The following is a 12,282-nucleotide window of genomic DNA, read 5'->3' as shown; positions in this document are numbered from 1 at the left end:
ATGACTTTGAGAAGCGGCCTGAGGGCTTGCGGTTGACACGTCTCCAAACAACCAGACTAGAGCCAAAGCTGTGTTGCATCTGCAGGCAACTGCCTTGTGATGAGCACGACAAATAAAAACAAACAACAAAAATACCTTAGACAACGGAAGCCCCTCGCTTCAAGTCAACAGTTACCACTTTGAGTTATCAAACACTCCAAGCCTTGCATGGTTTATGGATTTGGATCAGAAAATAAGCCTGGTGCTTGATCATTCGTTGGAGGAAGAAAGGAGCAAAGGGCACCGTTTTGGAGAGGGAAAAATCAGGGCTACTCTCTATCCAGCTGAATATTGCCCCATGTTCTAATTATGGCAGCAATCTACGGTCTCCCTGGCAGCAATCCCCACCTTTCTCCAGGCCCAAACATCCGCCGAGCTGTGCGGCGTGTTCAGACCACACGCATCTCTGTGCTGTTTCATCCTCAGCTTGTCAACCGGTCTAGATAGAGGCCAAACAATTTCCCACATGACCACTCACTGGCCAGGCCATCAACTATGGAGGCAGTGGGGCTCAAGCCCAGCCCCTATTGGGATCCCCCCCTCCATGCGGCCAGGTAGTATCATGCGACTCGCAGGCTGTCCAGTTTTCAAATTCAGTTAGTCCTGTTTGTCTTTGTAGCAATATAACAAGTTTCTAGTACGGCTAATCAGTGGTTCTCAACCTGAGGGTCGGGACCCCTTTGGGGGTTGAATGACCCTTTCACAGAGGTCGCGACAGGGCAAAAAGATGTGAGATAGAGTGTTCGTCTATCTGGAGCCCACTGCTCCACTAAAAGAGCGAGATCGGCATGGTGGGACAAGAGAAACCTCAGGGGAAAAAAGCAATTTATATACAATCATAAACAATGGATCTTCCTGCCATTGGTCGCTTTCAGTTTAATTTCTGTGAAAGAACCCTTGCATAATTTTATGGTTGGGGGTCACCATAACATGAGAAACTGTATTAAAGGGTCGCAGCATTAGGAAGATTGAGAACCACTGAACTAGATCCAAGTCCAGGAGCACCTTAGAGGCTAACAAGATTTGAATTATAAGCTTTCAATGTCAAAGTTCCCATTTCTGCTTTCCGATAAAGAGGTTTCACAAAATCTTCTACCCCAAACATCTTGTTACTGGATGCTACTGGAACCAAACCTAGGTCTTCTACTGCAGACCAACATGGCTCCTACCCTCTGAAACTATCCGATAGAAGTAATGGGTCTAGAGGATAATGGTCTGCCTTCATCAATGGGATACGAATAATTGCATTATTGCTGTGTCTTGGTGGCCCTGCCTTAGAACTGATCCTTGGATGGGGTGCCTGTGTGTCTACCTATTGCCACTGGAGCCCTCAAAGCCACCCACCCACTTTGGTCTGTCAACATAATTTCATCCGCAAATGCAAGTCCCCCTGAGTGCAAAATCTATTTGCCATCAAACATTGAGGTAAGCTGCTTACTTTTTGCTGACCTTCCCTGAATGGCTGCTGGCCTACCAGCCTACCTCAGGCATGGGGGAAGCTTCTATTCTGCCAGCCCCTTTGTCCATCCTGCCTGAAATCAGTTTCCTTTTGTCACCTTTCTGGGAAGCAAACCCCTCATCCCCCTTAGCCCAGTCAGAGCCAGGAAATCCATAGTTCTCTTCCTGGACTCACCCTGAATTCCTGGACCTTATTTCTTTGAAATCCTTTTGTGCTGGCTCTGTTGTTTCTCTGCCAGCCAAAACTGGGCAGGCTCATCCTCCCCACTTGCAGAAGCTGCCAACTACTCTTTTCTCTAGGACTCGGGGAGAGTAATTTGCCACCTAGGAACACCCTTCCTCTTATTAGCCTTATTTTTTTCCTTTACATCTTTGGAACTTCTGTTCCTCCTCTCAACCTGTGAATCACTGAAACAGACAACAGAGTAGAAGTTAAGGTGATTTTGGTATGCTGGGATTTGCAGCTTTAGACAGAAAGAGGTGGGAGAAATGAGAATATGTCTTGTCTTTAGCCATGCGTCTGTACATGGAAAAGGAGGAGATAAAGCTGGTTCCCTAAATAGCCTCCAAACTTTCTGGGTAGCTCCCAAGCGTCTGTCCCATAGGATATAATGCTGGGATGGGGGCATCCTCTTCAGGATCCTCTTCCTAGAAGTTGACCCCTTGGGCCAATCATTCTGAAATTTGGAGGAGAGGCAGGGAAGAGCCTCCCAGAGGTACCCTAAAGTGTGAAGGCTCTACCTCAAACCTCAACCTCCCCAGGCCCCAGGAAAGGCAGGAATACCAAAATTCCCATTATAGAATATGGAAGAAGGGGATTGGCTGCCTGGATTGACTGACAGGTGGAAGAGAGTCGCAGATAAGGCATGTTGCTCTCTTCAGCCATTTCCAGCCACACATGTGAAGTGTAAGAAGCGTGAAATGGCGACAGACAGGCAAGACAGTAGAAAAGGTGAGAATGGCTGGGAAGCAAGATAACATTTAGCGCTTTGCCATTTAGCTGGCAAAACGCTTTTTACTGATGTGTGGAAATGCCCTAAGAGTCGTACCTGATGAACATGTCTCACCCCTTATTGGTTGCCTCTTTCCCTGCATGTGAACAGGGTCCCTCCTAAAATTTTGAATCCCTTTCCCTGTCTTGTTTCAACTCACAAGACCTTGTTTCCTTTGACTGCATGTTTTTAGGCTAGCTACATATGCTGCAAAATGTATTTGAAAATGATCTGCAGGGATGTGCTAGAATTTCCTCTTGAGTGTGAATGCAGGACCAGGGACCAGCTGCTAGTGCTGGGCCTCCCAAAGGGATAGACTATTTGCTTCAGTGCAGGTGCCCTCCAACATTGGAAGCCTGAGACATTGGAATGTACATTTTTTAAAATGCTTGCTGCCCAAATGCAGCAATCCACAAGGCAGAAAATATGTGCAGATTCTGAGCAAGAGGGGTGGGGGGAATACCGGAAAAACTGGTTTAGGGAAGACTGGAGGGAGAGGAAAAACTGGGACAGCACAGGGATGTTAACCAAGCTGCCTGGACACAAGGCGAAAACTCCAGTTCCATAGGGCAATGGAAAAACATTAGGGCACTCTGGAAAATGGCCTCTGTATCCAGCTATGGGAGTGACTTGTCCATGAAGCATGTTATGTGACCTTGGGCCAGTCACAAAGAGAGAGAGGAGGAAGTTTTTCCTTTCATACATGAATGAAATATTTACTCCAATTGTCTCTGTGAAGGGGTTTCTCTCCTTTTACAGAGTCCCCTTTCTTTGACTGAGATTCAAACTCTTATGAGAGAAAAAAAAAATTCTTTTTAAAAACCGCATGATTAATTGTTGATGGCATATGGTTTTTGGAAATATAAATAACATCATATTGAAATAATTTAATATAGATTGGCCTGGACCAGGTTCAAGCCTGTACCACTCCCTCCCCGCTGCCCCAGAGAAATGGAGAAGTCTACGCCACTCCTCACAGCTGGGTACCAATGGCTTTTCCTCTGTAGAGACACTTTGAAATTAATGAGTTTGGCTCTGCTTTTCCCCCAAAGTAGATTGAAATTCAGAAGCTTCTGGCTCCAGAGCCTGACCCAACAGAACATTTGGTTGATGCTTGGCTTCACTCTTCTATGACTTATATTAACTGAGATCCATTCTGTGTAAACCCAGAACAACTCCAGTCAGTTTTGAAGGTATAATTAAATAGAATAATAAAGGCCTCATGAGTTGATGTTGATCTTTCAAGACAGAAACACACAGCTGTAACTGGGTTAGCAACCCTAGACTCTGCACAAGGATGTCTCTGATTCCTGGAGGCCCCTGCTCTCTCAGGACTTAGTGAGACTCTCTCGTTATTCTTTGTAAGTGCAACTCACCATCAGCAGCAACCACAAGAGCTGTACAACAGACCAACACACACACACACACACACAAACTCAGGAGGTCTGTTGAGCCGGGGGTGGGAGGGAGTGGTTGTAACTGAGCTTTTAATTATTTTAACTGGGGGATTTTATGATTGTTATGGGATTTTATTGTGGGGAAACTCTCTTGTGAACTGCCACAGCCATCTTGGGAGTGGCAGTATAGAAATTGGAATATTAATTAATTAATTAATTAATAAGCTACAGCTATTAAATATACAACTTTCACGTTCTTAATTACCAGAGTAGGTCTCTGTGTGCAGGACTGTTACTCCACACCACTGTTGAACCTCACACAGTGTTTGTGTATCTGGAGTGAGGGGAAGGGCTTCTTCTTGGCCTTCTCACCCTCTCCTCAGTATGAATCCGAGAAGGTTGGAGGGAGGGAGGGGAATGACTCAGGCTGGTCACAGAGATAGAGGTAGAACCATCACCGGCCCACTATGGCAGTTTGCTCTTTTACTAGGTGCCTTCTATGGTGGTTGTACTCTCTGGTCGCTTTCAGTAGCTACCCAGGTGTTGGGATGAGAGCACAATGGCTACAGAGACCTGTGAAGACTCTTAGACAAGGTAAGCCCTTTACATCCTTCCTTGGCACAAGACTCCAGGAGGCTCACAGTTTACGTGTTCTCCGATCCCTCCATTAGCAGCTGTTTCAAGGTGGGGTCTGTATGCCAACTACAGAAGCCCATAACTAATGACCTTTACCAGTTTCCGGAAATTTAGGGGGGGGGGGCTATTGGGGTCAAGTACTCAGAAGGAACACAGCGATTGTCCCTGTTCTATTGCTTTGTTATTCCACCTTTCTTCCAACAGTGTACACTGTTCTCCCCTCTGCCAGTGGCTGGAAGTCTTCTTGTTGCCTTCTTCCCTCATAATCTTCTTCCCTGTCCTGTCTTTTACAGTAGGGACCTTCCTGTATGTCTTCATTTGCACCTGAGCTTCAACCCTAAAGCTACTGCTTCTATTGTTCTCAAGAGGGCTGCAAATATTGAAGTGATACCGACTCTCCTCTCTTTTTGCATGCAAAGCAGACCCACTGCGATGGAGTGGGTGGCCTAATGGTGTCGGAGTAGTGCTGGGAGGGCATTCCACATCTAAGGGCCCTTGAACTCAAATGCAAGTGGACGTTCTCTTGCTTGCTCCCAGTCTCCTTTAAGAGTGACCTAGAAGAAGAGAACATGGTGTCCTACCAATGGTTTGGGGCAATAACAGATTTGCATTTGAGCATGCCAGCATTATTGTGGTGGTTGCTGTTACTCTTGTGTTTTTATGGCTTTAGGGGTTATGACTGTTTTATTGGGGTACTTATTTGGTTTTACGTAACCCATCACGAGTCCACGGAGAGTGGCGGGATATAAATTGAAATAATAAATAAATAAACAATACTCTCCTATTTTGCTGTTCAGCACCAGCTACCTTGTCCTGTTACACTGAGGACAGCATGTCAAGCAGCCTCATACTGAGTCAGCATCCGCTAGTCCGACCGGCCACAGGTCTCCAGCATCTCCAGCAGAGGCTTTTCCCAGCCCTGCTACCTGAGATCCCTTAGCTGGAGACGCCCCGGGCTGAAGGTCTGAACTTGTGCATGTCAAGCATGTGCTCTGAGACGGAACTACGGCCCTTCCCCCGAGTGGCTTGGCTTGGCTTGCACTGAGGGGAGCTGTGTTATGCTGGAAGGGGGGGGGGGTAGAAATGACATATAGTGTTTCAACTCTGTCAGGCAAGGGAAACTTGGGCAGCAACTTCAAGCCTAGAAGGCACAGAGGAGGTTGCAAATGACGAAGTCCGGGGAAGAAAGGAACAAGGCCATACGAATGTTTCTCATCATTGTGGTAAGGTAAACCCAAACCGAGTCAAAAGCACAGGAAATATTAAATGGATCGAGTGCTCTTGGAAATCATGGTGTTTCTCAGCAATGGAAAGGATTTTGCTTTCCCCCGCAGCCATGCCCCTCTAGTACAGGGGAGATCTTTTGAAGCCACACAGGGAGTTCACTGGGGGCTCACATTTGCGACTTAAGCCAGAGTTCCTTTTGTCGGTCTCAGTTGATCTGGGCTCCGTGTGGCTTGCCGGGAGTCGCTTTTCAATCCCAGGCAATTGATAAGCAATGAAGTATGAAATCATTCAGCTATAAACTTCAGTACACTCCACAGCTGGTGATCTTCCTGTGCAGGTCTGGCCTTCTTATACGCCCAGTTCTCCTGAATGAGGGCCAAAGAACTAATCATGCAAAAAGGCCCCCATGTCTCCTCCACCACTCGAGGGGGGGGGGGAGAAGAGAGCTGCTTGGGGTGGGGGACTCGATCAGGAGAAAGGTGCAAGAGGGAGGCTTAAACACCCCTCCCCCACAGCTGTGACTGTGACCAAACCAGCAACCTTGGGCAGCTGCATTTCAGTTTTTCAAAACCGGGAGATCCAGTCCCACATCTTCCATTTGGCCTTCAGGGAAGTGGTGCTCAGGAGGCTAATTTGCATTTTATGAAGCAACAGAATGCTTGGAGTCCAAAGTAGCATTCCTGCCTTGAGGATATTTGGCAACTGAGAGGGGCGTCCCACAGGGCAGTGGTGTTTTGCCTCAATGCTGAAACATGACGCAACACCTCCCCCCTCCATTTGCTCTTAAATTGTGAGAGAACCATATATGCCATCCTATATGATGGTAGACAGACAGACAAACAGGTAAAGGTGTTTCCTCAGGTGTATAGGGCCTAAACCGTTCAGAGCTGTGTCACTCAAAATCAGCTTGATTGTAGCTGAAAGCTAACAAGCCACGAGTGTGTTTCTAGATACTTCTAGCCCTTCAGAAGTGCCCCTTCGGTGTCATGTGCCCCCAGGAGTCCTCAGAGAAATCCTCCTGTGCCTCTCGTGAGGCCAACTCCATTTCAAAATGAGGTTCTGTGCTTTCTTGATGGTGACAAGGAAATTATTTCATTGTTTCAGGCTTGTCACGTTTCGATGGCACAATGTCCTGCTAATAGCCAGTTCAATCACACCATCTGTTTAAATTTGACCTGTGGTTGGCACATCAGTGACTTGGGGAGCGGGGTGTCAAATATCATGAACCCGTCCATCAACGGACTGCGTATGGTTTGTCCGTGGTCAAATATTGTCAGCTACTCCGTGGAGCCAAGAATGCCAATGTGCACCTGGCAACTTCCCCTTTCTTATTTCATCGCTGTCTCCTTCATTGGCAGGAGCAGGCGGGAGAATGGCTCACCCCCAGCTGGCCCAGAGTTGGGGACCAAAACAAGCAGAGTAGCAAAGCTTTCCCTGCTAGCTCTCTGCTCTAGCCGAAGGTCCCCAGCCAAGGAGAGCTGGCCTGATGCCTGCCTAGCACAGCCGCTTTGAAAAACTGGTTTTGTGTTTTTAAACGGTTGCCATAACTTTGCTTTTTTTCTCCTTTAATGTAAAAACAGCTTGACACGGAAGGCGGGACCCAGGATCAACATCAAAGAGGAAAGCTATTCAGCAAGTCATTTGCATTACAAGAAATCTTTCCTGACATTATTAAAAGTTTAAACAAGTCATTACATTAAAAAAAAATTATGCTGTTTCACAGGAACAGTAATTAATTTGGGTTTTTTATTGTAATTAGCACTAGTATCAAACATGTTGACGATTAAAGGGATGTTATTATAAGAAAAGCACTTGACCAGATCTGTTTTGACCAATGAAAAGCTTTACATAATTATACCAGACTGATTGCTTGGGGTTGCCAACCTTTGATTTCAAAAATACCATGATTTGTCTGTAGATAGACAGATATGTATTGTATATGGCCAAAGGCCTTCACAAAGCATAATTAAAACAAACAAATATGATTTGTTTGTAATAAAACATGTATCACAGCATCAAAGAACTATATTTAAGTATAAAAATTGTTACATGCATACAAATGTTTGTGTCTGTAGCTTTAGAAGAAGAAGAGTTGGTTCTTATATGCCACTTTTCTCTACCCGAAGGATTCTCAAAGCAGCTTACAGTTGCCTTCCCTTTCTTCTCCCCACAACAGACACCCTGTGAGGTGGGTGAGGCTGAGAGAGCCCTGATATTCCTGGGCTGAATCTGCACTTACTTTGTTTATTCCGCTGTGGATCCTGCTGAATCCGATTTGAACTCGGGTCTTCCTCTCCCCCCCCCCCCATTGAAACAGAAAAGTGTTCTGCACATGGTTAGGGAAGCTCAGAAGGGGAGGGGGGAGCCAAGCGCAGCAGGAGCCTCTTTCTTTCTTTTCTTGAAGGAGGGGGGGAGGATTGGAAACAGCAGAGGAGGGAGAAAAAAAACCAAGAGACAAATCTCTACTGAGAGTTTAGGCATCTGCAGCTTCTGCTAAGAAAAGTTAGAGCTTCCCCTTTAAGGCAAGTTAGGGCTTCTCCTTTAAGGAAAGCAGGAACTGATGCCCTGGCCAATCAGGGCTTCTCTACCACGGAGTTCAGGAACAAATTCGAAACATGCAGGCTCCGCTTTCTCATGCTTTCTCAATCCGATTCTTCAAATATTGAGGGTTATATCCACTCTAAGATATTGCAGGATAACGGTAGGGTCAATCCGGATCAATGTTTGTTGCAGAGGGAAAAATTAAATCAGACAAAATCAAAATGGAAATTGCATTCAGTGGAGATGGCAGGAACTGAATCGACCTGGGATTGGAATAAAAGCTCCATGCAGTTTACACCCTGCTCAGTCAGAACAGTTTTATCAGTGCTGTGGCGAGCCCAAGGTCACCCAGGTGGCTGCATGTGGAGGAGTAGTGGGGAATCAAACCTGGCTTGCTAAATTAGAAGTCGGCGCTCCTAACCACTACACCAAGCTAGCTTTAAGAGTGACAGTTGCTGCCTACTTCCAATTGCTGTTTTTTCTCCTACTCCCCTCCCTCTTAGGCATTTTTTAGGCAGTCTCCTCTCCTCCTACTTGGCAATCACGGTTGTTGTCTTCTGTGGGTCTTTGTGTACCTGCCTGACTCTAGATCAGGGGTAGTCAAACTGCGGCCCTCCAGATGTCCATGGACTACAATTCCCAGGAGCCCCCTGCCAGCATTCGCTGGCAGGGGGCTCCTGGGAATTGTTGTCCATGGACATCTGGAGGGCCGCAGTTTGACTACCCCTGCTCTAGATCATAAGACCAAGAAGAGATTAATTCAAAGAAGTGCCTCCTAAACCCACAAGTCAGTGAAGAAGAATGCTACAGTCACAGCTGAGTTGGTGGAGGAGACTTTCCCCTTCACAGAAGAGTCTCCTGAAGGACACAGCAACGGTCTGCTGAAACCTCCAGCGTGAATCTATGCTCCATAAATGCCTTGTCATCTCAAGATTCTGTGGATTGGGGCTGAACTTGGGGGCAGGTAGCCTGCCTGGGACCGTGGGCTCAGGGAGTGCTAAGGGGGCGCCAGTCACAAGCTTCCTATTTATCCATCCACTCAACCGCTGAAATTACAGCTGGCTATCCTGCTACTGTTGCTGTATTGTATAGCAATCATTTGCAACTGTGGACCAGACAATCTGGTTGCAAAGGGTCGCCATACAGCAATCCTAGTGATGTGTGAATGAAGCCAAAGAGTACAAATGCCCTAACCATAGAGCTGGCAGCACTGGTCTGCGTGGCCAGCACTGCACTGGCGTTCTTTTTAGCTTTATCTAGAGGCAGGAGAATTTACAACATCAGTGTCTGTTCAACAGCCCAATGCACACGAGTGACTGTGATGCCATTGCTTGAAAACCATTGAACGTCACAAGATTAGTGAGCATCAGACCCAAATAAAAAAAAAATATTCTCTCATATAGGGCATAAATAAATACAGACCCAGATCCTAGTTTGCAGATGCATTATCTTTAAGGACTGGGATAAATCAGAAATGCACTCTAGCACAAAGAAGGCTGTTCTACACCGCAGTCCTATATGAATTTATGCACAGGAGTAAGCCCCACTGTATTCAATGAGGCCTACGCCCAGGTAGGTTCATTGGGAAGATGCAAGTTCGAATCCTCCTTTAGCTATGAAATTTACTCGCCGTTCTTATTCTCTCAGCACAATCTGCTTTGCAGGGGAGTTCTGAGGATGGCATGGAGGAAGAGAAAGCCACCCCTGTGGTTCTAATATCCTTGGAAGAAGGCTGAATTTTAAAAATGTAACTAAAAGAGCTGTAAATTGGACAGAATGCAAAGATACGAACATTCCTTTTCCTCCTCAGTAGGATGTGGATTGGGGCAATGAGTTTGCTGTGATGGCAAAGCTAAACCTGCACTTCAATCTCTGCGATGTGTATCCTTGCATATTTTAATTGATTTCTCACGGTGTGTGTATTTTAATCAATGGAGAAACTTTTTAATAAGGGGACTCATGTGTGTGTGTGCGCACGTGCTATAAATTCTTTTATTGTGTGATTGTAATAGGAAACGAAAAAATAAAATATTAAAGACAGACTTCTGTGCTAACAGCGAAGGGTAGCGTTTCTTTATTAAACTGTAAATTCAATATCCTCCCAAAGGCAACTCTATTGAGGTTCTATTATGCAGAGCAGCTTTAATGACATTGATAAACAATCGGTCAGAAGACCGGTGACTTAACGGTGGCCAGCCTTAATATTTATATCTGCGGGCCTTCACTGAAGGCAGAAATCAACAGTACAATGAAGACAGGTAGAAAGCCAAAATTCGCAACACGCCATGTGAAGATGGGCCTCATGCCTAATGGGATCACTTAACAAAAGGTGTCCTGAAAATTCTGCCTGCAGTGCTAACTTTTTGACCACAGGCTCACACACCAATTTCACATGACCTCCTCCCTCCAGGCACCTGCTTGAACAAAGAAGAGCACTGCAAATATTCATTGTCTTCACGAAAATGGAGAGTCCGAGTCCCCATCCCATTGCAGATGTTAACTAGCTTAGCAAAACCAGTGTGTGGTTTTTGTATATCAGGCATGATTACCTTTCATCCCGTATTTCCTGCATTTCATGGCCCCTGGAGCCTCTGCTTCTTTATTTTCATGCTGCCCACAGAAAAAGGCCATCTACTGAAAAAGAGGGTTCTAGTCCACAAAAGCTTGTGCTGGGATTGAAGGTTTGCCTTTAAGACATCTGTTTATTTTTCCTCCCTGCTGCAGACTAACAGGGAGGGCTCCCAGGAGTGGAAGTGACATTTGTGTTAGCGATATCAAGCTCCAGGGAGCCTGTCTGGTCTAGTTGTCAGAGTGTCAGACCAGGACCTGGGAGACCCAAGCCCAAATCCTCACGTTGCCATGGAAACTTGATGGGACTCGAGCCAGTGGCTCACTCAGCCTTTCCTACCTCTCCAGGTTGTTGTGAGGATGAAAAATGAAGGAGAGGAGAAGAATGCAAGTGACTTCAGGTCCCCCATGGGGTATCCATGGAGCAGATAAATCGATCATTGTGCCAGCCCGTGTCATCTTCCAAAAGGAAAGCATAAAAAGGAAATGCTCTGACCCTTGCCTGCAGGGGTCCTCCTAAAAGCAAGGCTGGTGTCATCTTGACCCACAACACTGTGGTTCCCAAAGCCACGTGACAGCACTAGGGACCTCTGCAGTACCCTTGTGCATTCATTGCTGTTTGCTGTGAGGTTTGGTTTAAAAAAAAAAATCCTGCTTTTCGCTACCTGAAGGAGTCTCAAAGTGGCTTACAAACATCTTTCCCTTCCTCTCCCCACAACAGACACCCTCTGAGGTTGATGGGGCTGAGAGAGCTCCAAGAGAACTGTGACTGGCTGAAGGGCACCCTGCTGGCTGCACTTGGAGGAACAGAGAATCAAACCCGGCTCTCTTAACCAATACACCACCCTGGCTCTCTCCTAAAGACTTGCATACAAGGGCTTCACCAGAGATGCATTTTTCAGCTCTGTTTATCTCCTGCTCTCCTGCAGCATCCCAGCTAGGAACCTTGTGAAGCTCTACACAGTGCAACCCTAAAGCCACTGAAGTCGAGAGGTGTAGACAGGGGTAATTCTTCTTGTGCATGTCTGCAGTGCTGTCAAGTGACAGCCACAGAGGAACCCATAGAGTGTTCCAGGCGTGAGATTAAGGCCATATGGTGGCCCATGACCTTCCTCTGCAAAGTCTTCCTTGGGGGGTCTCCCATCCCAGTCCTGACCCTGCTTAGCTTCTGAGATCTGATGGGATCAGGCTGTACTCTACCATTCCACATCCTGGTCACTTTGCCGAGGATGGCCTGAATAAACACATAAGGAAATGCAGCCAGGTGAACGGTCAGTCTAACCGGAGCGCTGTCAAACCTGTCTGACTGGCAGATCTTTTGGAAACCCCCCCCACAACCCCCCCCCCACAGCTCTCATGCTCACCCACTCTGACTCACCCTGTAAGTGATTTGAAAGTACACATAGACACTTAGCATGAGCAAG

Source organism: Paroedura picta, chromosome 3 (assembly GCF_049243985.1).
Source record: "Paroedura picta isolate Pp20150507F chromosome 3, Ppicta_v3.0, whole genome shotgun sequence".
Lineage (NCBI taxonomy): Eukaryota > Metazoa > Chordata > Lepidosauria > Squamata > Gekkonidae > Paroedura > Paroedura picta.
The sequence above is the reverse complement of the archived record's forward strand: the minus strand, read 5'-3'. Positions refer to the sequence as shown.